At 37.9% G+C, this 24,297-nt stretch overlaps 1 long non-coding RNA gene across 1 annotated transcript in view; it reads right to left on the bottom strand.

Annotated features, from left to right (window-relative positions):
- Positions 1 to 1,405: 1,405 nt before the first annotated feature.
- LOC116997021 overlaps positions 1,406 to 24,297 on the bottom strand; it is a 33,496-nt gene continuing 10,604 nt past the window's right edge. Inside the window, exons 3-5 of the long non-coding RNA XR_004418051.1 lie at positions 21,743 to 22,327; positions 19,073 to 19,149; positions 1,406 to 1,485 (exon numbers count right to left, since the gene is read on the bottom strand). This is a non-coding gene — a long non-coding RNA (uncharacterized LOC116997021). The remainder of the gene's footprint in view (positions 1,486 to 19,072; positions 19,150 to 21,742; positions 22,328 to 24,297) is intronic.

The raw sequence follows: 24,297 nt of genomic DNA, 5'->3' as shown, positions 1-24,297 counted from the left end.
TAACTGTATTTTAAAATTTGTTTGTTTTAATCCTTTGAATACTTGAAATTTTTTTCTCATACACACATTCATTGAAGCAGTCATTGATTTCAAATCTGTGGAAATCTTTTCATGCATCAAAACCTGCAAAGTGACTTACACTGAATTTTGTAATAGTTTTGGAGACACTGACAAATTTGATGGAAGGTTTATTATTGACATGATGAGATTTTGAATTTTTCTTAATAGTGCCATAAGATTAATCATTTTTCCAGATACAATTCATATACTCAGAGAGCTATTTATTATACAAGTCAACCAAGCATCTGACTAGTGAATGCTCCATTTCCCTTGTAACCATATGTCCTACTTGCTGAATCTTCCAGAGGAACTATATTTTACTTTTGCATCAGACAAATATACAGTAAATTCACGAATACAAGCCGCACTGAGTATAAGTCGCATCTCTGGGTGTTGGTAAATATTTCGGTTTTTGTCCATAAATAAGCCGCACCCGAATATAAGCCGCTCTGTCGTTCGCAGCGAGGACCCGCGTGCAATTAGTAACAGAACCGCGGGAGGGCGGGGTTTACTGGCTGAGCTAAGGCTGTGCAGGCTCGGCCCGCTAGGGGCTGCCGACGGGGCCAGCCCAGCCCGGTGCTGCCGCTCGGGGCCGGCCGCCGCTGCCACTGGGCTCGGTCACCCCGGGTCGGCGCTGCCCCGTGGTGGCAGGCAGGGACGAAGCTTCCCCCGCTCCTACGGCAGCGGCGGGGTGGGGACGGAGCTTTCCCCTCCCATGGTGCCAGTGGCGGGCGCGGACAAAGCACCCCGCCTCCTCCCCGAGCCGCGGCAATGGCTGCGCGCACTTCCCCCCCCTCCCCGGGCCGCGGCAATGGCTGTGCGGGGCTCCCGTCGGCTCCCGGAGCCGCGGCAATGGCGGTGCCCCCCCGCCCCCATCCTCCCCAGGCCGCGGCAATGGCGGTGCCCCCCCCACCTCCCCCCGAACCGCGGCAGAGGAGGAAAGAGAGCTCTCCCACCTCTCTCCCCGCCCCCCGTGCTGCCTGCAGGGATCCAGGGCAACACAGTAACACTGTAACAACCGCGAAATACCGGCTTTTACTGGCCGGTGCTTGGCTCGGCGCCCTGGCTGGCACGTCTGGGGTTGTAAATGTCAGAAAATTATTCACATATTAGCCGCCCCCGACTATTAGCCGCACTTCCGGGTTTCCACCAAAATTTTTGTCAAATTGCTGCAGCTTGTATTCGTGAAATTACTGTATGTAAAATTCACTTCAGATCACCCAAAGTTTATTTTTTAAAACAAACAAACAAAAATCACAGGTCTGTTTAAAAATACAAACATAAACTTAGGGATGTCATGAAGTTACATATGCATTGAATAATTCTCAATAATGGATATCACATACCTCATTTTGAATGATGGTTCATTCTTGTAAATGACTCTCTCATGAGTAAGACTTACACAGTGGACAGTTCAGAGCTTAACTGTTAATAGAAAATGAAAAAGTTGTTGAAAATAATCATGACAGTTTTTTAACCTAGATGCAGAAACAGAGGAAATGGGTTTGGATTGGACTCCAAGACGGATCACTGTGGCTTCCAATTGCAACACAACTTGGTCCTCCTTTACCTTTTCTATACCTGTCCCTAGCCAGATTAATGGACCAAACTTGTAGGGTCATAGTGCTAAAACTGGCTATTGAACGAAAATGCTGAACAAAATGCACTAATTCTCATTTTGAAAATGGAAATCAGCTTATTAAACTAACTTCACTGCTAATTGTTGACTGTGTATAAGGTAGTTAAAAGAACAGTTGGAAGCAATCACATGCAGAGAACAACATTCACACTTTATACTTCTGAGCTCTGGATCAGCTCACATTTAAGCCAGCAGAAAAATTTGGTTTCAGTGTAACTAGAGCTCTAGCTCAGTCAAGTTCTATGTAATACAGTGGAGTTGTCTCTCCTTGACAGAGCTGTGACCTTTGTAGGAAAACACTGCAGTCAGTCATTTACTGCCTTTAAGGTGAGTTACACCCCAGTGTCCTCTTTTGTCAATGCCAGAATGGAATGCAGAGGAAAGCAGTGGAGCTCAAGGATCCTAGAAAGAGTTTAGCTTCCAAAACTGGGTTAAAACAGCTCATTCATTGTAAAGGTTGATATAAAACATTAATTCCAGTGAATGTTGGACAGACGTTGTCATTGTCTTTTTGGTATAGCTTTTGTTAGGCTAGTCACCGAACTTTTAAACAATTAATACTACTGTACGTTTTTTACTGGGATTTGTATACTAAGTCACCTTATGTTTCCCTGCATAATCATCCAGGTACTTTACCATGAATATTACAAATTGAGGTAATTTCCATTGATACAGGGTGTTTGTAATCACTAAAGCAAGATGAAAACTTTGATTACAAAGAAAAAAAAAAAGAAAAAAATATTTTAAACACAGTGCTAGATAATTAAATTTTTAAATGCCTGTGATTAAAAAAATAAAAATTATCTACTAAGAAATTGGGGATTATTCTTGCAGTATGCTTTTGCCTTTAGTGTTCCTCAAGGACAAGATTAATTATTTAGGTAGAATTCACACTGTTAAAGTTCTCTTGGAGTATGTATATGTTAAATCTGTCTATAGTGCTCAAAAGTACAGTTTTCACAATTCGGACAGAACAAGAGCTTGCTCATTTTAGAATGAGGTGAGAAAAATTTTAAGAAAAGTCAATCATCTAAGTGGGAAGAACATATTTCAAATCCTAATCTGAACACCTCAAATTCTAATTTGAATTAACAATTCAAATACCTCCAGAATATAGTTGTATCAGTAGATTATTTTATAGGCATGGTCAATGCAATCAAATGTTTATTTAATAGTATAGTGGACTATTCCTGAAACCAAATGTAAGTGATGATCCTGGTTTCTAGGCAGCAGCTATGAGAAGAATCAGCATTAGCAACTAACATCAAGAGCCAGAATGACCTGCAGATTGAACTATGGAGATGTTTACTGCACTCTCCCATCAAAGGTGTACTGTGCACAGGAAGAATGCATGCATTTCACCAAGCAAATGAAAAGCAAGCAGAGAGCAGCACTGGAAAACTTGCTGCTTGCTGACACTTTCTGAAAGGAAGGCAGATGGAAAGACAATAATGTCTGGGGGAAAAGGAAAATAATGCTGCAAGGAGTTAGTGTGGCCAAAATGCAGGTCTCCACACTTGGACTTGTTAAGCTTCATCTTATTGGACTCTGCCCATCCATCTAACCATTCCAGGTCTCTCTGCAGTGTCCTCCTACCTTCCAACAGATTGACGCATGCTCCCAGCTTAATGTCATCTGCAAATTTACAGAGGAAAGACTCAATACCGTCATCCATATCATCAATAAAAACGTTGAACAGAACTGGCCCCAGCACAGACGCCTGAGAGACACCACTAGTGACTGATCCCCAGCTGGATACAGCACCGTTCACCACCACTCTCTGGGCCTGGCCATCCAGCCAGTTCTTAATACAGCACAGAGTGCTCCTGTCCAAGCCCTAGGCTGCCAGCTTTTCCAGGAATGTGCTGTGGGAGACAATGTCAAAATTGTTGAGAGGAACTCTGTGATCCTGGTAATGAATACACTTCTTTGACTTGGACCACAGTATATGCATTCATGCACATTTGAGAATCCATCAGTATCTACAGATATACTCTTTGAAAACTAATACACTGTAAGGCCTCATCAAAGGTGTTATTATCATTTAACAACAAATAAAACCCCAAACAACTGGTTAAGGCCCAAAATGACACCAGAACAGATGAGGAACAGGTCTTCCGCAAGGACAGCCTTGACTTCCCTCATTTCCCAGGATATATTCTGGGGACCATTTGGGTGTTTTGATTTAGACAGAGCATGTCTAGTGCTCACAGAGCAGGGAGATACACTGAGGAAATTATACTGGAAAATATTTATTTTCTTGGATTTATCATGCAATAATACATTTATATGGCAGTGATAAAATGGATGAAGTGTCATCTTTGTTCTCAAAAATAAAGTTAATTATGTCAAGAATCTAACTATAGCACTTAGAAAAAAAATAAAGGGGATTAAAAATAAGAGATTAAACTGTAAAAGTAGGACTCAATACTTGGAAAACATAGGTGTTTTATATATATGTGTATATATACGCGCACACACACACACATACATATATATATATGTTACTGTTCAGAGATTAAGTAGGCACTTGGGATTTCATGTGAAGTCTTACTCCAGTTTCTCATATCTCTTCTTCTACATGAGAGAGAGTTAAGGTTCTTCAGCCTCAAAATCTCCTAAATTATTCAGCCACACGTCATGTTTTAATTATGTGCACGCCATCCTTTCAAGCCCAGCAATTTATTTTTTATTAGCAGAAATTAATTTAAAATGATCTCTACAAAGAAAGACTGCAAAATCTGCTAAACAAAGTATTAAGTAAATCTCACACATCCAGAGTAACTTCCATTCTTCCAAAGCTGAGAGTTATTTTTCCCTTCTTTTCTTTTGGAGAAAGCCTGAAACCAACAGTCTTGTAATTGAATGGAAATCATGAGTACAGATATTCATCAAACCATCATCTGAATACAAAATGCACAGGTCTGGGAAACATTTTAGGTACAGAACAATAGAACTGCAAATTAGATAAAACTTTTAGAGAAACAGAAAGAAAGCCAACAGTGGCCCTGCAGTATAAACAAATATTTTCTCCAAGTGCTTCTGTGAAAGTGTTTTTGGTTTTGTAGCAGGAAGTGAAGAATAGAATTTGCACTGAAAAACTTGCCTGTTCAGCTTAAAAGCACTTGGAAGGCCAGGAAGTAGAGAATGGCATAGAAATGAAACTACCAGTTAAAACCAAATTATTATGCCAAATAAGAAACCATTGAATCAAACTGGGATAGCAGAGAATATAGAGTAATGTGTATTTCTTAAACAATTGTCTGAATTATTTAAAATATTTTATATGCACCACAGATAAATTATTGCAAGTTAATCTATGAGCATAAGAACAGAATAAATATGCCAGTAAAAATATTTATCAGAAGTAATTTAACCAGGAAAGATTCCTTTGATCTACACAGCAAAAATCTTGTTTAAATGACTTAGTGAATGGAAAGAGACTTTCTTCAACAATGTAATCAGTGGCTGCAGTTGGGGTTTTGTGTTGTTCTCAGAGATGAACATTCAGTGCACTTTAACAGTAAATGTCAACCTACATTTGCTATGATACCAATTCAATGTTAGCCTTACTTATTGTTTTAAATGTGCCAGGATCATGTGCTGCATTCATTATGTATGGAAAATAAGCCATGTATTCTTCAAATAAACCAGATACAAATATGCAGTAATTCTACTGAAGCATTTAAGAATACTGTGGACTTGAGACTGAAAAGGACACAGAAGTTAGGTCTGCACCTGTAAAAATTGGTAACTACTTCATTGAAGATTTTTCTTGACTTGTTTTAAGATAAGATTTGACTTGCTATCTTCTTCCTAAAGCAGGCATGTAAATTTGTCCAATCAAATCTGACTTTGTGTACGCTCCTGAAACATGCTCAGTTGTAATCAAGAGATGTTACACTGAATTTTGACTTGAAAAATGATTTAATTAAGCACAGGCATCTTAGACTGTTCAAAAGTTAACCTGACTAGTTATCTTCAATAAAGCAATATGCCCTAGTATGTCATCAAATATTCATAGTTCAAAAGAACTTTCGTGAAACTTAGTAGATCTCAGTGGAAGTTTGAGATAAATTTGTAGTCAATCACAGAAATTTAAGGCCTATATCTAACTTTTTTTTTACAAGAGTACTCTTTATTGTCTTTTTAGAATGACAACAGGCTAAAGCTAGTTCAGAACTGTACTATTTGGGTTTCCCTAAACACTGATTTAGTGTGTACTGGTTATGTTTTAATATCTTGATATTAAGAAAGACTGGAATTTTGATTTGCTTGATTACTGTGAAGTTTTTTTCTTCCCTTCACTAATTAAATTATTGGCATGTATTTTGTAATCTAGAGAGAGTTTAAATGTATACAAACTAAGATAATAAATAAAAATAGTTTTCCTTTACTAGGACTAGATAGAGGACATACTATGACTTACAGTTAACTGCCATTTCAAAAACCCTGAATAAATACATTATTTCATATGAGGCAGGGTTCACAAAAACTGAGCACTTTTAACCACACTAAGCTAGCTACAAAAAAATGGCTGCTCTGGGTTCCTCTACTTTTGGTTTGCTTCTTTTTTTTTTTTTTTTCCTAGTCTCTAATCCAGGAAAGTAGACACAGCTTTCTATGAGTCAATAAACCTTTATCTTTCTATGAGTTTCTATATCTGAAACTTCTCTAGGTGTTGACAAAGATTAATACACTGTTTTTGCTCATGGGTGGTTCAGTTTGAGATTGTTTTTCATGTGAAACCGGCCACAATTTTATTTTTGATGTATTTCTCCTGTATTAAAGCAAAAGGAGAAAAAAGTCGTTTGATCTCTCACCACAGCACCCACTAATCTGTCCAATTTAAGAAAAACCCCTTATCACATATCTTTTTAGATGTGAGTTCTTTACTTGGCTCAGACAGATTAAAAGTTAAATGGAGTCTTTTGACTGCTAATAGCAGCATAACTTCCCACCACATCCTGAGACACACACAAACATCCTTTTCTTGTTCTTATTCATGCATTTGCACTTCAGTGCTTATAGGTTAAACGTTAAACAACTGTTTTGCAAAAATTCCAGGCAGAGTAGTGTGATTTGAAATGGTCCACTGCAGAACCAAGCAGCCATCACCGCTGTGACTGCCTGCTTTTAGTCCATGCCCCTCAGAAATGCCTTACTGAGGATGTTTTTAGCGTGCCTCAACTTTAAACTGCTGGCTCCTTACTTCTGGTAACATGTCTTAGATGAAAATTCATGTCAAAACACAGATATTTTGGTATATTTGATGGGCCCTCCTAAACCCTTCTATTAAAGCACCGAACTGGGCTGGGTGGTGTTTAAAGAGTAGATACGGACCCTTTATTTTCTTGTTACTCCTTTGCTCTCCTTAAGGTTCCACTTGCTTCCCTATTAAAAAAACCAAACAAAAAAACCCCAGACAAACTATAAAAAACCAAACAACCAAACAAAACCCAAAACAAAACCCAGCATATCCCCCACCAAACAAACAATCAAACAAAAACAACAACAAGTATTTTCAGAGAAACCATCTCCACAGAATCCAGGCTGGGCAAGCAGCTACATTGCACGTGTCACCTTTCTCATCTCTGTGTATCAAACTGGAAGATCTGTGTCTAAGCAGGAAGAAATGGAAAACGGTAATTCCTTTTTTCATGCATATTTACTCCTTTAGCTTTGAAGGTTGTAAAATATGAATGCTTAATGGTACATGTATCTGGTCACTAAAATATGGGAAAACATAACACCTTGCAAGCCACTCCTGACAAATTCATGCCTGTGATCTGAAGGAAAAAAAATTAGGATAGTCAATATTCTCTTAGTCCTTGGTATTATTTTTTACATATACTGCAAATTAGAGTTCAATGTGAGCTATGCTGATTTTTCCCTAGAAATTGGAAGAACATTTTCCAAAAGCTGCTGACTTAAACCCAAAAGAACCCCTGCAGCTGAAGCTACTCTGCAACACTACCGCCTTTTTCAGTGGTGTTCAGCCAGTCACATTCTTCCTCAGGTCAATACTAAAGCAATAATCAAGCCTTTCAGGGAAAAAAAAGAGTTTATTTATTTGCTTGGGAAGAATAGTACTATGACTTCAAACAAATAAGAAATTTTATACAACTTCTAAAAGACCAGGAAAGTTTTTTAAAATACGCTTCTTAAGTTTCTGCACTTTAGGAAGTCTACTCTTCATTAGAGGAAGCCTAGCAACAAAGTGAAACAGAATATAAAATGCCTCATCTAGTAGCGTTAGACAAGGAAGGTTCAGTCCAAATCCCAGTTCCAACACTGGTAACCGTATTATAGATGAAAGTATTTTTGCAAAGTTTGTAGTGCAGATTTGGTGGCCCAGTGATGAAGGATGATTAAGGATGATTAACCATATCTCTCATTAGTGTTCTTTCTACATTGGAAATTGGAAGTAACAGTTTTTTGGTTTGTTTTTTTTTTTTTTTTTTGCGTAACCCCGGCATGACATTTATTACTTTCATTATTTAAAACATTTTTTTTTCAGCTTATATGAATAAGAATTACAGTAATTTCACGATTATAAGCCGCACCTGATTATAAGCTGCATGTCCGGGTGTCAGCAAGGTTTAGGTCTTCGTCAATATATAAGCCGCACCTGATCATAAGCCACACTTTTGTTCACAGTGAACTTTCACAAAGTCGCCAATTAGTAACAGAATCGCGGGATTGTGGGCTTTACTGGCAGGTGCCAACCTTGGAAACATTATTTCCAAGCGAAAAAAGATACAGACAATAGCTGCGGCAGCCGTACCATGCAAGTTTTATTAACAAGCGGAAAAAGATACGAACAATAGTGTGGTGATTTTACAAGCATTTCCAATGAATCCACATTGCCTTTAAACAGCTGCTCAGCCACACGGCTGCACAGCCATGCGGGCAGGCGGGCGGAGAGCCAGGCAGCCGCCACAGGCAGGCAGAGAGCCAGGTGGACAAGAAGTCGGGCAGCCACGCAGGCAGGTGGGGAGCCAGGCGGCCGGAGAGCCGAGGTGGGCAGGCAGCCACACGGGAGGGCAGGGAGCTGGGTGGGTGGAGAGCTGGACTACCTTGCAGGCGGGCTGGAAGCCAGGTGGCCACGGAGCGGGTGGCCACACAGCCAGGCAGCCACATGGGTAGGCAGGGAGCCAGGCAGCCGCGCAGGCAGACAGGGAGCCAGGCGGACGAGAAGCCAGGTAGCCAGGCAGATGAGAAGTTGGGTGGGTAGGCGGGGAGCCGCGCAGCTGTACAAGACTAAAAACACCGAAAAAATACAGAGAACTATCATGGGTTCAGATTGGTGGCGCTGCCCTGCCGCCGGGACCACACAGGCTCCAGCTCAGCTCAGGGTTGCTGCAGGCTCTCACTTCCGGGCTCTGACTTCTGGGTTGGAAAATTTCTGAACATCGTTCATATATAAGCCGACTCTGGAGTACAAGCCGCACTTCTGGGTATGGACCAAAACTTTAGTCAAAATGGTGCGGCTTATAATCATGAAATTACTTAAATTCAGCAAAGGGAACAAGAAAGAATGAAAGTATGGTCTATTCAAAGACACTATGAAGCAAAAGTGATAGTTTGCTCTTAAGGAACTATAGACAGAAATGATTACTGTATTTCTGCTTTTGCTCCACAATTATCTAGGTATGCCTATTCAGCTCATATTTCCCTCCTTTTGTAATTGTTTTTATAAATAAATTCTGAGAGTGAATTGCATAAATATAACTAACACAAATCCCAAGCCACAAATTGCCTTGGTTTCGTTATGAAATCTATTTTATTATCCCAATTTAAAATAATTATATCAATATTTTTCCAGTTAGTAACAAAATGTGTGCACATCAATTGGTCTTTCTTATTGTGGTAATAATTCTCATATCAATATATACTCATCAAGAAAAATGTTAATCCAACATGATTCAGGTTTCTTTTAACTGTTTGAAGCTTCCTGGTAGTCCCAGAAATCCACTTTTCAAGTGAATATTGCTAACACTGAATTGAGCTAAAATGTTATAATCTTCCCTGTCTAGATTTTTTACATGTATTAAAGGATTTGTATACTCTAATCACAATATGCTTTCTCAAAAAAAACCCCACAAAAATGGTGACTCAATGAGAAAGGCGCATCATATTAAATGATGCAGTGGGCGTGAAGTAGTTAACATTACAATATAAAATACTTCCAGTAATGCGTGAAAATAATAAGACAAAACCTAACAATTATAGGAATTATTATTATTATTATTATATTATTATATTATTATTATTATTATTATAACAACAATTACAGGAATTCTGCATCCCTTTAAAATGGCAAAATTATGTCTGTTGGTTGTACGTCTGTTTACCTTAGAAGAGAGTTGACAATTACTAAAATATCTGAAGAACCTTTCTTTTGTTTTCTTTTACTTAAAAAACGTAACCTGTACACAAGCTAGAAGCTTTGTCATTAGCTTCAGAGAATACAAGACGAAGCTGTTAAATATTATTGTATTTTTATATCCAGCCTCACCTCCCTTTCCCCTTTTCATCCTAGGATACTCTTGTTATTTCTAAATACCAAATAATTTAAATGGCCACAGGATATTCCAACAGATTTATTGCAGTGTCTATTCTAAGCACATAACTTTCCTTATCTCTCAATACCTAAACATTCTGGCCTATATTCATATGGAAATTGTAGGGCTAGCAGTGCTTCACTGAAACTTGTCTAAACCCATATAGCATAGAAGTTTTGCACCTAGATAAGGTTTACATTTCATGCTCCCACCCAACACAGAAGAGCATCATCCATTTGAAGCCCTCCAAAATACCAGTGATGCACTGCCAAACTTTCAACAACTTCCCATGTTCCCAGTGCAAGTGCATTCATCTGGTACAGTTTCATCCCCCATCCACCCCAGCTCACTGCTCTCAAGAGCACTGACAAATATGTACCTGCCCAGTCCAGAAGGCCCTGACTGGCATTTAGCTCCAAAATCTGTGTCTACAGAAGGAGAGTTGGTCTGATAAAAATATGCTACATGTTAGAATAATATGAAGGTGCACATAAATCATCTATTCAGCTCTAAGTGATTTTTTTTAGAGCAGATTAGGCAAGAGCAGAGATTTAAAATTACAGGAAGCAGTGTTCAGAGTTAGCAAAGACACTTAAACAAAAGCAACTGCAGAGGGGATATTTTCTCTATATAAATACAAAGATTATTTGTACTTTGATATAAATATGTAGTAAACAAGAATATAATATCTGCTAAAAGCCCAAATTGCATTGTAGAAAACTCTTCCCAATCATCTGTGTCTATTCACATTTCTACTGTCAGTCAGGACTAATCTCTGGGGAAGATATTTTTAATTTTTTATTTGCTATATGTTTGTCTCACTACCAACATAAAACATCTCAAAGCAATGATTGACAAACTATTTTAATCAGAAAAATAACTCTATTTCTACTAAGAATTTATAAAATATCGAAGTCAAAAATTTCTGAGTCAAAATTTCCAGAAATTCTCCTACATAAGAGTTTAATTTGCCTAAGATACATGATTTTTAAAAAATATTTTTAACTGGAAATATCAGCTGTTTGTCACACTTTTGTTAGTGCTCAACCAGAGAAATATGGTGTTGTGTTTTTCTATGATTTAGTTATTTTACTGCCTGTACCCAGAGATTAGTAGATACTAAGTGCTTTCGCTTCGGTAGCTTGAGCCTTAAGACATTTTTAGCTTTGCAGATTATGATCTAAAATATTCAGGGAATAGGGGAATAGGGAAGACTATGGTGACAGCTATAATTATGAGACACACCTTATGTAGGTTTCTTTATTAGACACTTCCCAGAACCAAGAGGAAAAGTAATATGTAGGCTGCTCACACAAAATGCTGCAACAGCACCCACCAGTGAAAATGTAGGAAGATAAAGGTCTTCTTTTTAAAGACTGGTCACCTTCCTTGCAAATGACTCCACCTCCATATGCTGTTGCCCAAAATATGTATTTCATTGATTCAAGTTAATGCAAAATGTAGCAAATATCTGAGATGAACACTACATGGAAAAAACATGCCAACCTATTCTGAAAGTTAAACTTGATCCTAAGCCAAAATCTATGTGAATTTTTTTGCATATATTCCAGTAAGACATTTCTTAGTAGATGTGGTTGAAATTGAAATAATTCTTGCTGCGTTTTTGGACTGAATTCTTGGGAGAATGTATGTCCTTTGGACTAGATTTCATAGGGCATAGTAGAGGTGGGAGCTATACTCAAGTCTTATCTTGACAGTCCTCAAAAGAATGCACCATTTAAAAAAGCAACCTAAAGCATTCACTTCACATTTAGACACTATTGCCCTCTGGAATTCAAAGCCTCCTGGTAAACACCCAGACTTCATATATAATGTATGGAAGAATGAGATACACAAGACTATCAGAAAGTCATGACAAAAGCAAATGCTAAAAGTAAACAAAAGAAGTGTTTTAAATACTTTTTTTCCCCTTGGAACTTGAAACATGACTATGCACTTCATCTGCACCCTGCTGGAATATGATTACCACTTCAGCAGACAAGAGGAGCACAATTTACATATCCTCCTTTGCTACACATCCTAATTGTTGCCTGGTTGAGTCAGAGCTGGGGAGGTTTAACCAGTTCTCTAACAGGATTTGGATTATCTCCTACATTTTCTGCTACACCTGCAGTAGCAAGTTGCCCTAGTTTTGGCTTAATCTGGTGTTTTCTACCCATTAAATAAACAGTACTATTTCTTGAATTTCAGACTAATTTGAAGTCGTGATCTAGGTACCTTTCTTAATATTTTTTAGGAATTACTATTCTGCATGGGAGTCTGATGAATTAATTTGTTTCTGTCTCTTGGACACATACACAAGACTGTATTCAACATTTCTTTAGAAAATTTTCTTCAACATATTCAGTGCAAAGCAGTGCACAATAGAAAAATCTTATTACTATTTTCATGATTTATTTGAAGCAGAATGTCTCTTGTGGTCATGTAGGTAGTTTAAATTGTGCTTATCCATCCTTTTAAATATCAAAAACTCTGCACACAATTACTTTCCCAATTCTATTACAATTACTAGCATGGATTCACCAGTGGATAGCTACAGATGGCTATTTTGGCATAAAATTGAAATTTTAAAATTTACCTTACCCTGCTATGTATGGTTACATCTAGAGAATAAAATACATAAGCAAAATATGATGAAAAATGTGATTTATGACCTTTGTGGAATGTTCCTCTCCATTTACACCTCCCAAGTGTCTCAAAACTGACAGTTTACACATCAGTGTCTCCAATAGCACACACCATGCATCAAAAAGTGCTAAATAAAATAATTTCTTAGTATAACCTGTGGTTTCAGTTTGTCCTTTGCTGTCTCCAAAGCTGTTCTCAGCTTGATCTCAGCCCAAAGGTGACTTTCTCACAAGCAACTTGAAGAGTTTTGCCTCTTACTTGCACTGTAATTGCGTGGGGAGAAAAATCCATCCACCCCCATCTAAACTCTATGGTTTTTGTTCAAATTAATCTTTTTAAAGGATTAAATGCCAAGATTTTATAATTTGAAGCCTCAGAGGGGAAAAAAAATCAAGTAAATTCTGGAGAACAGTTTCATGGTCTGATTTGTGAGGAAGTGAGTAAATCTTTGCATCAACTTAAGCATGGATATAAGGATCTTCTAATTACTGGGGATTACACGAGCCAGCATGGAACCTGCCTTTCTGTCTTCCTGGGCTTCCTCATGTTCCATACTTTGGGAAATGTCTGAACACTACCAAGTTCCCTTAGCTCCTTCTCATAAGATTTATGCTCCAGATCCTTCCCCAGCTTTGTTGGCCTTCTCTGGACAAGCTCCAGCACCTCAATGTCTTCCTTGTGTTGAGGGGCCTAAAACTGAACACAGGATTTGAGGTGCAGCCTCACTAGTGCCCAGTACGGGGGGACAATCACTGCCCTGCCACACCATTGCTGACACAGGTCAGGATGCCACTGGCCTTCTTGGCCACCTGGTCACACATTGGTTAATGTTAAGCTGGCTGTTGACCAGCATCCCCAGGTCCTTTTCCATGGGGCCGCTTTCCAGCTACTCTTCCCCCAGCCTGTAGTAGTTGTTGTGACCCAAGTGCAGGACCTGGCATTTCACCTGATAGAAGCTTATGCAATTGGCCTGGGCCCCTCAATACAGCTTGTCCAAATCCCCCTGTGAAGCCTTCCTGCCCTCCAGCAGATCAACACTCCTACTCAGCTATCATCTGCAAACTGACTGAGGGGCCCTCAATCCCCTCATTCCAAATGTCAATAAACATATTAAACAGTACTGGCCCCAATACTTTGTCTTGGGGAACAACTACTGTTTGAGTCAAGCTGAGATCTATGAAGTTGCTGTCTGCTCTGAAATTGGATCCTTTTATATTTCTACAGGCCATGAGACAGAAAAATTTGTTGATTTGTAGACAGTTCAATATAGAAGACTTGATTGCTGAAAGAGAGTACAATGTACCTTCTTGATATAAAGATGCATGAAAATATTTATCAATTTTTAGATTGTATTACTCTTTCTAGGATAATGAGAAAGTTCCTTAAAATCTGAGTGACAAAAAGAAATAAGTTTTATTTGGTTTACTCTAAAAACCATTACCTGAAAACTTTACTTGATAATATTACTGATGAAAATGACACTGACACAAGTTAGTGACTGCTGTAAAACAGGCATTGAGAAAGCCTAGGTGCAGCTGGTAAAGTTGCCATTACACTTATTTTAAGCAGTTATGTTGGAGAAATACCCTGGCAGTTTGAAAGGGGTAGGAGACTCATTTGTATAAAATTACCAGAACTTGTTCTTTAACATTTTTGGAAGTGAAGAATTCCACACGTATTTTTATAATTGCTACTTTAGCATTTTATACAGTCACCATTTAAGCTTGCCACAAAAAAACCCCTCAAAAACAAAACAAACAAACAAACAAAAAAAAAAAAAAAAAAAACAAAAAAAAACCCAAACCACTCCAAAAACAAACAAACAAGCAAACAAAAAAACAACAGAAAAAATCCACAACGCCAAAATCACCTGCTTGGAAACTTGTGTGATTCGATTCTTACTGAAAAGGTCAAACAGAGACATTTTTCTACAAGGACTCCTTAAAAGCAGTGATGGTAAAATCTTCCATAAAGAAGCTCATACTCTCTACCTCCTGTAAAACATCTGTTCAGCCTACACAGGAGTGCTTCTGTGCCAGGACCAGGGCTGCTCCATTGGGCTGGGAGCAGAAGAGCTGGGCACTGAGGGCAACCTTGGCGCAGGCTGGACTTCCACTTGCCAGGGCATGCAGCATCCAAGTTGGGTGCCAAAAGACAGGTCCATTGACAAACTCAGGCCAGGAGCAGCACAGAGGACAAAAGTACATGGCAGTCCAAAGTCCATCCAGGGAGGAGGCAGAGCTAAAGCCAAGCACATCTTCTCCATGCCTTAGGAGGGGAAGGTGCAGCAGTCCTGAGCTTACATGGTTCTCAGGGCCTATGAGCAGTGGGCAGGGATCCCAGGTGAAACTGCTCAGCACAAATATAGAATCTTGGTGCTTGCCAGCAGTGGTGAGAAGACTGGGCCTATTCCCTCTGTGTTCAAACTGAGCTTTCCTCCCACCTCCAGGAAATAAAGGAAATAATTGCCAAAACTATTTTTTCAGAATCTGAAGTAACACACATTAGGCCAGACAGTTTTACCTCTCAGATAGATTAGTTTTTCTAGTTGCCTACCTGAATATGTCACCTTGTTCTCCTGTCAGTCATCTTCCACCAAAACTGATGGCATCCAAGTGACAGTCACCATTGACAGGTAAGACTCAAGAGAGGAAAAAGTTCATATCTTTTTGATTATTCCATCTCTGCACATGGCTACACCTGCCTCTCACTCCTGGTCTATAGTCACACCAGTCATTTTTAATAGAATTACATTTACAGCATTAATTTAAAACAAAGAAATACCAAAGATACATTCAAACTGGTTAATTGTCCATATAAGGTCCTACAGAATGTCTATGACAAGGATGGGGACATGAATGTGGTAACGAAGGGACATGACCATATCACTTCCCAAGCAGTAGATCAAGATGCTCAAAAATAATCCATATTCCTTTTACATTAGGATTTTTTATTATTTATTGCTGTGAGAAAAAAAAAGTCTGAGTCATTATGCTTCACTTGCATAATTGAAGCTACAGCCCTTTAGGCTTGACATAAAATTTTCTGTGATATTTATGATGGTTTTCTTAACTTTCTGTCTTGGGAGACTCATAGATGAGCTTCAAATTTAAAATAATGTACTTATGTGCTGAAGTTCAGATGATAATACTTTCCATACCTTTTACCTAAAGGTTATCTTGATTATTGTCCTAAATTCCAAGATTGGCCTTTAAAAGAAGGAAGATTGCCAAAACGTAGGAAGATACACCAAGAGAAACCAAAATTATCCCTTTCTAATCATTTTGAGAAGATGGTTAATATTTCACTGCCTGAACTTTTAATCTATGCTCCAAGAAAAAGGCAGCTTGCCGATAGCATGTGTGCCTTGTCCATGATCACTAAAGCACAGTGAACAGAAAAGGGGAAGACTGATATTTTTGGTATTTCCTTTATTAAAGAAAATAAGAGGAAACTGGAAATTTCTAGGATGTACTTTGTACTAGCAAATTCTTGGTAAGAGACCCACACAGTAAACTGTGAGGAAGACCCTGCTGGAGGGGGATCAACCCTTGCTCAGTCACTTGTTTTGTAGGTGGAGTCCTGTATTTGAGAGCAATGCTGGTGGTGCTGCACACCAGAACTCTACAGTGTTCTTTATAGACACCAGTTTCAAAGAAAAAATACTCTCCACGTTCCAGTGCAAATCAAATTTTACAATCTTAGCTTTGGAGATACAGCAGTGTGTATGCAACTGTCATACAGGTCAGCTAAAATATTGCTGTGCTGAAGGGCATTGACTTTGCAACAGCTTTGCAGCCTGTTTGACTAGCAGTGCTCATTCCACTGATCTAAGTCAGCCAACACAGAGAGGAGTTTTGTGATTGGTATCCATTCTTTGGGTTTGGGGTTGAAAGAGTGATAGTGAGAATTCTGTTTCATCTTCTGTGATCATTTGCTTGTCCTTTTGTAGTATCTTTTTTTATATATTAGCCAATTTCAATCAAATCTGACAAAAGGGGTGAGGTCTCATCAGGATTCTATTCCTGGTCTCCTGAGAGACAGAAAATAAAAAAAAGTTCTTTTCATTCAGATATCAGCAAGCTCATGCCTACCAACTGTGAATAATTCTAGCCCAATCTCAGCACAGCTCAGGGCAAGATAAATAAGGAACAGGAGAGGAGGCAGAGGATCCTGGGATGAAGCTGAGAGAAGATGACAACAGGAATCCAGAAGGTGACCTGAGTATTTATTTCCTTTATATGAGAGGAAAATTGCCAGTGACAAATCTGTTGGAAATGCAGCTCCATTAGTTCCACCACTTTTGTTTTCCATGGAATTAATTACAAAATATTCTCATCAAAATAAAGAATTAAATTACAATTAAGTATTGAAAAAATGTCCTTTCCTACAATGTGGTTACATGAAGATTATTTTTATTAAGACTGATTATCTCACAGCGCAAATGCAAGGAAATTTAATACTGATATTAATTTGTGCAGCTGCAGTACTGCATAGGGGTTTTGTATGTTCGAGATAACCCTTCTTGCTTTAAACAGGGTCTGCTGAAATAGGTAACAGCAGTCTCAAGAGTTTTGATACACATTGTTTTTATCAGTGCTCCGGACTTCAGGTTGAAGATATTTTCTAAAATTCCTTTGCTTTTGATAATATTAAGAATGTGGAAACGGAATAAAAGACAATTTTATAAAAGTATATTTTTAATGCCACTAATTCAGATGTTTCTCAAAATGATGGTACAAACTAAACACAGAGTGGAAATAGTAAATGTCTTTATGCTTTTCTATACAGTCTTGTCATACATAGCTGGTAAAATAGGAAATTCTGCTATTTTCTCTGGAATGTTGGAAACTTAAAAATAATAAAAATCCTCTTCTTTATTTGAATTGCTAGTATTTGATATTAATTGCCCCATGATCCTGGGTGGCAGACTATGTATATGCACAATTTCTGAGCAGAAAATAAAAATCGAGTTTACTCATACCTACAGAACTAGGGGTTTTTTGGTTTCATTTTTTTGTTATTGTGGAGATTGTTTTGTTTGTTTGCTTAGTGAGTTTTTGTTTGTTTTGTTCTGTTTTGTTTTATTTTGCTTTGTTTTTTTCTTTGCTATTAATTGTCTTACATACTTCTTAGAAAGCCAGTCCTTTTGCTTACCTAAAATATCTATTCACTTCATACAATATTTCTTGCCCATACTCTTTACCAAATATAACCATCAAATATTTTCTTGTCTGGATAAGCATGTCATTAGGCACCATCTTAAAAATTACAACTGAAGGAACAAAATTAAACTCTTAAAGGTATCTGGCATTCCCTTGGCAGGTCCAGTATCAGGTATAAACTTTAAAAAAAATTGGGGTTTTTTTGTAAATATAGAGTTTTGAGGACTCTTTATAATCTGTTCATAGTTTGACTATTCAGTCTCATATATTTGCAATAAAGAGGCTCCATCACTTCTTATATCACTGCATTCCTCTCTCTTGATTCTCTAGGATTCATAGACATGTACTGGATAGAATCTTAGTGATGAGCAAGATGAAATATAATTTTGAGGCATAGTTTTTTATTTCCTTTCACTTTTTGTGGAGGTAAGTAGAAAACTGAATGAAAAGAAATTTAAAGCCACCAGTGTTAGTAGGAACTAATTTTACTCAGATTGTTCGTGTCCCAGATACACTACTGGAGGTCCAGTGCTGAGGCATGTTGCTGAGTTGCCAACTTAATTTAAACTTTCCTATAATGATATTTGAAATTTCATGATTCTACATGTAATGTAATTTTCTTTTTTTCGTTGTTTTGTTTTGTTGTTTATTGTTTGTTTGTTTGCTTGCTTGTTAATAGGAGTGGGAGGAGTGATCTGGATATTTATTTTTCTGTATAGGATCTTTGCATTAGGGGATGGTACCTGTTATTTACAGTAAGTTGTAGGACAGTTGAGGTCAGTGAAAGTCAGGAGCCAAGTAACCGTAAAATCCTCTAGCAATGATCAATCATTCAAAATGGTGTACTGTCCTCTTTGTTTACAGATATTTGTGAGGAAATATCTATATCCCATTCACCTATGTCTATTGAGGCTATAGAGATGGGCATTTTGTGTTTTAAGTTCCCATGCCTGATATGTCTCAAGATTGAAAGCTTTGAAGATTTAACTTACCTTCTCTCTGGGACTCTTAAAATTTCTCATCCATGTCCTTTGAAGCTCCTCCACAGTCCCATGGGATAGGTTGACTTCTTGAAGCACAGCAATAATATTTCCAGTAAAATAAAATCAGAAAAAATTTTCACAGAGTAATCAGACACCATTATCCCTTTTTTACATATTGCAAAATTGCAGCATTGATGTTAATGGCTAGCCTAAGACTATAAAAAATTCAGAGGCTGACTTGAAGTAAAAATCTGACTCTTCTCATTTCCAGGCATCTGCCCTTGACAGTGAGCAATTAGCTACGTGAATTCAGGTCTGGGGTTTTAGGTTTTTTACTGCTAACATGAACATGAGTTGCATGACTATAACGTCATGTTAAATTCAGTGGATTGTTTAAAGGAAATAATTACAGTAAGGTTTATTGTTGTGCATGGGAGGAGTTATTACTTTAGACTCAGCCATGCATTGCACATGGATTGTATATTAGATTCATTTCCAATAGATGAGTGATATTTAATGGAGCTGTTTTACATTAAATGTAGCTTTGGGAGGTCTAATGAACAATTACAGCAGACTCCATGGGAATTTCGAAACTGAGAGCCAAAGTAACAGATGCTACATGCTTCAAAAACGATATTTTAATCAAATACGATTTTCATTGTGCAACAATGGTGAGGCTCATCACAGAAAAAAAAATCTGGCTGGTTAACAGGCAATATTTATAAGTACCAAATACGCATATTATATACATAAGTACATAAAAATATATAATATAGAAAAGCTCTGTTTATGCTCTCAGATATTTGACGCATAGATTCTATAAACTGCTTTATTTCAAGGAAACTTGGGACTGAGATGCTTTAAGTCAGCTAACAGCATAGCTAAATATAGCATGTTTCTTTCTTTTTTCTTTCTGTTTGTTAATTTAGACCTCTATGTTATCAATGAGACCATTACATTCAAGAAAACAAAAAATTTTATGTATATGCAGTTATTTCCTCACTTCATTCCTTAGGGCAGAGAGCAGCTGTCTTCTGTAAGCTACATTTACTCTTTAGTTTCTAATTTCAGTATCCAAAATACTGAAGGAAAAGTCCTGAGAAGATCAAATTCTGAGTAATGGGTTTTTATAGACAGTGCAACAGTTTGCTTTTACTGTTATGTTTCAGATATAAGTTTGAACTTCAGCTGATCTCAAATGAATCTCAAAGTCTGATAGCAGTGACCTTTAATTTTAGTGTGAACTAATGAACTACTTGCTTTTCCAAGGCTGTTACCATGTAATACAACACTTCTGGCAGGAAAATACACTAGCTGCTAATGAGGACACAAACTCTAGGTTCAGATGAATGCCAGTCTAATAGGCAAATAAGGGCACTAAAACTTTGACTTTTCCGTGTCAAATATTTGCCTCTTACAAAGACAACCAAATATAAAAATCTGGTGATAAACTATTATTTTTTTGGTCCTTATCAAAACAAGGGAGGCTTGAGGAAGGTCTTTATCTTTGAGATATTTTTAAACAGAGCACTACATATATATTGCTGAAAGTGTTTTTCATTTGCTTAGATAAAGATAAAAAAGAAACATTCAGACTATAAACGTACCTCCAAGTTTGTAAATTTTATTTGGTGCACTGGCAATTCTTCAAAATGAATCTTATTTTTATGAGTATGGCTTGCTACTGTGTGGAAAACTAAATTATTACTGGAACCGTATAAACACTGCATTAATCTTCAAATATGATTTCAAACATATTGTAGTGAGGTAAATAAATTTCATAATTACCATGCAAGAGTAGCCATAAAATCTTGTTAGGATACTATTTCTTATTCTTATGAAAACCAACACAATCAAAAGCAGTTTTCAGTTTTTTATGGAAATCTATTTTCCAAAACTTGCATTCTGAGAAATAGGTGGAAAGTGGGTGAAAATAATTTTCATCTGATATTTACATTAAGAAAATGAGGTGGTCTCCAAGAACTATGCAATGTTGTGGAAATGCAATGCTTCCTGAGTTGCACATTGCTCTGGATCACAGGCATCGTAACAGAGCTCTCCATGGAAAGTGGCTTTAAAACAATTAAGTAATGCAGCAAACTGAGAATTAAGAAAATACATCATCGTACAGTTTAATGCTTTGTTTCACTCTGGTGGCCACTGAATGATGCCTTCAATGCTGCTGCAGCATCTTTCCATGAGGAAAACGGGGCAAATGCAAAATCTTACTAAGATTAGATTGTTAATACATAAGAATTATAGACTGGTTAGTGTTGGAGGGGACCATAGCGATCAAATAGTTCCAGCCCCCCTGCCATGAACAGGGAATCTTCCACTAGACCTGATCACTCAGAGCCCTATCAAGCCTGGACTGGAACAATTCCAGGGATGGGGCATTCACAGTTTTTTTGGGCAACCTGTTCCAGTGCCTCACCACCCTCACAATAAATAATTTTTTCCTAATATCTGATCTAAACCTGCCCTCTTTCAGCTTATAGCCATTCCCTCTTGCTCTGTCACTGATTGCCCTTGTAAAATCTCTCTCTTCAGCCTTCCTGTAGGCCCCCTTCATGTCTTAGAAGACTGCTATAATTTCTCTATAGACCCTTCCCTTCTCCAGGCACAGCAGCCTCAACTCTCAGCCTGTCATCAAAAGGAGAGGTGCTCCAGCCCTCTTACCATCTTTATTGCTCTTTATGGACTTGCTCCAAGAGGGTCTTGACTTTCTTGTGTTGGGGTCCCCAGAGCTAGATGCAGTACTTCCAGGTGGGGTCTCATGAAGACAGAGTAGAGGGGAAGAATCATCTCCCTTGACCTACTGGCCACTCTGCTTTGAATGCAGCCCAGGATGTGGTTGGTTTTCTGGGCTGTGAACGCTTGTCCACCAAAACACACAAATCTTTCTCATTGGGGTTGCTCTCAGTCCGTGCTCTTCCCAACCTGCACTTGTGCTCTTGATTGCCTCAATCCTTGCACTTGGCCTTGTTAAACTTCATGAGCTCTGCACAGGTTTACCTCTCAAGCCTGTCCAGGACTCTCTGAATGGCTTCAAATACTTTGTCTCTTATGATATGTCTTGGGCTCTACTGAGAATGTTTAAGTATTGCCAAAGTAGCTGTAGGTGTTGACAGCTGAAGTGTCAGAGGCCATGAAGGGCTATATTTATCACAACATTTCTTGCAGGTAGCTGCTCTTTGCAGGTTTTCAGCATTCTTCTTTGAGGCACATAATTCTCATGTAGACTTAATAGCAGCTTATGTATTCCTGTTAAAGTAGAGGAGGAAAAATGTCTAAAATACTATTCCTATTGTAAAATTCTATACTCTCTCTCTAAAATCTCAGCAATCCATGTCCCACTTTTAAATTAAGTTTGGGCTTCTCTCTGAAAAATTAGCTGTATGTAAAATTTATTCTAAAAATTGCTTCAAATGTCAAGTGCTGCTATGGTACTTATATATCAGAAAGAATTATAGAAAACATTATTGTAAAGTTACCAAAACCCTTTATTGAGCATCTGAGTTTAATCTCTGTATGATATTTACTTTATTGCCATTTTAATTTTACTACTTTCAAGATCTTTAAGTAATAACAATTATGTATTAAATAAGGTAAGGCTGTTATGACTCATCAACTCAACTTGTAGAGAAGTTGTCTTTCTAATTGGCTCTAAATTTCAAGAAATGTGAAGAATGAGCTCAAAAACATAAATATCAAGAGAGATCTTGAGAGGAACTTGCAAAACATCTTGAAAATATAAACATAAAAGTTAAAGAAAGATTTTATATTTGTAGACAACATGAATTCACAGATACTTTGTAACAGTCTCTTTCCTCACCAGAAAGAGATCTTTTGATATCCCATATCCAACATCATGGAGGCACATGATGTGAACATAATGGACTCCTAAAAATACAGTGGGAGAAAGAGTAGGAAAATTGTGATGCAAAACTTTTTCTGGCTTCACCTTTGAGTTCTGCAGTGAAGTCAAAGCTGTAACATGGTGGGACAAAAAAAATCCTTTGATGGCAGCACAGAATATGGGCAAATATATGCAAGCTCTGAAGGCTACTGCTGACAGCACTATCCTAGAGGAAAGGACTTAAATCCCAAATGGCAGATGGAAGGTAAGCCGAAGGTAAGACAAAGGTGGCCCAGGTAAGCCAAAATGAGTAGAAATTTGACTACAAAAAGCAAAGAAATTGCTTCAGGTACCAAAGAACCAATAGAAACCAATATTGTCCTTGTAGATACTGTCCTTTTCCAATGACACAAGGACCTGACAGTACTTGCACACATGGGGCTGTAAACATTCAGAAGCATTTCCAGAACACCCTCAGCTGCACATGGACATGGCCCCACATATTCACATATAAAACTCTGCCCTTACATTTTGGTTTGATCCTTTCCCATCCTGTCAAACAAGCAGCAGTCAGGGTAATACAGGGGGTACTGTTTGACTGGAAGAGAAGCTCTCAGCTAGCTGCAACCCAAACAATTAATTGAAGGGTGCCCCCTCTTAAAATTGCTCCCTTTAGACCATTTTTTAAACTTTATTTTGTCCCCACAGAATTACAAAAATAAACATTTTTATCATTTCTCCTAACAATCTCATTACAAATACCACTGACAACTAATGCAGTAGAAAAACTGTTCCCTTGAGAATAATTACATAAATATTACCAGAAAATATTGTTTCCTCATTTTGCAATGATACTAAACAACAATACCATGAAGACAACAGAGGAGTATGATAGCTAACTTTAGATATCTAAAGGACAATTGAAAGGAAAAAGAGACTTATTAAGCTATTCTCTGTCTCCAGAGAGGGTAGGATAAGAAATAATGGTTTTAAACTACGGCAAGGGACACTTGGATCAGACATTTGGGAAAAATTCCACAGGTAAATGTAGAATAACATGAGAACAGAGTGCCTGGGGGTGTTGTAGAGTCACTGTCACTTGAGGTTTTTAAGAGTAAGAGACAAACATCTGTCAAGAGTGACAGAGGGTATAGCTTGCTCCTGCTTTGGGGCATGAGGGAAGCACCAGAGGGCTTCCTGGAAGTCCAGTCAAGATGCAGTAATTGGCAATGCCTAAACAGAGGAAGAAAATATGATGTGTTTAAAATCTATTTCAAAGTATTTGAAATTGGTTGGGTGAAATCTGGATTTGTTATTTCAATTTGGACTGTAAATGACCTATAAATTATAAAACAAAGTAAATAAGCAAATAGAG

The sequence above is a fragment of the Catharus ustulatus genome, chromosome 5 (assembly GCF_009819885.2).
Source record: "Catharus ustulatus isolate bCatUst1 chromosome 5, bCatUst1.pri.v2, whole genome shotgun sequence".
NCBI classification, from domain to species: Eukaryota; Metazoa; Chordata; class Aves; order Passeriformes; family Turdidae; genus Catharus; species Catharus ustulatus.
Note: the sequence above shows the minus strand (reverse complement) of the source record. Positions and strands in the feature narration are given on the sequence as shown.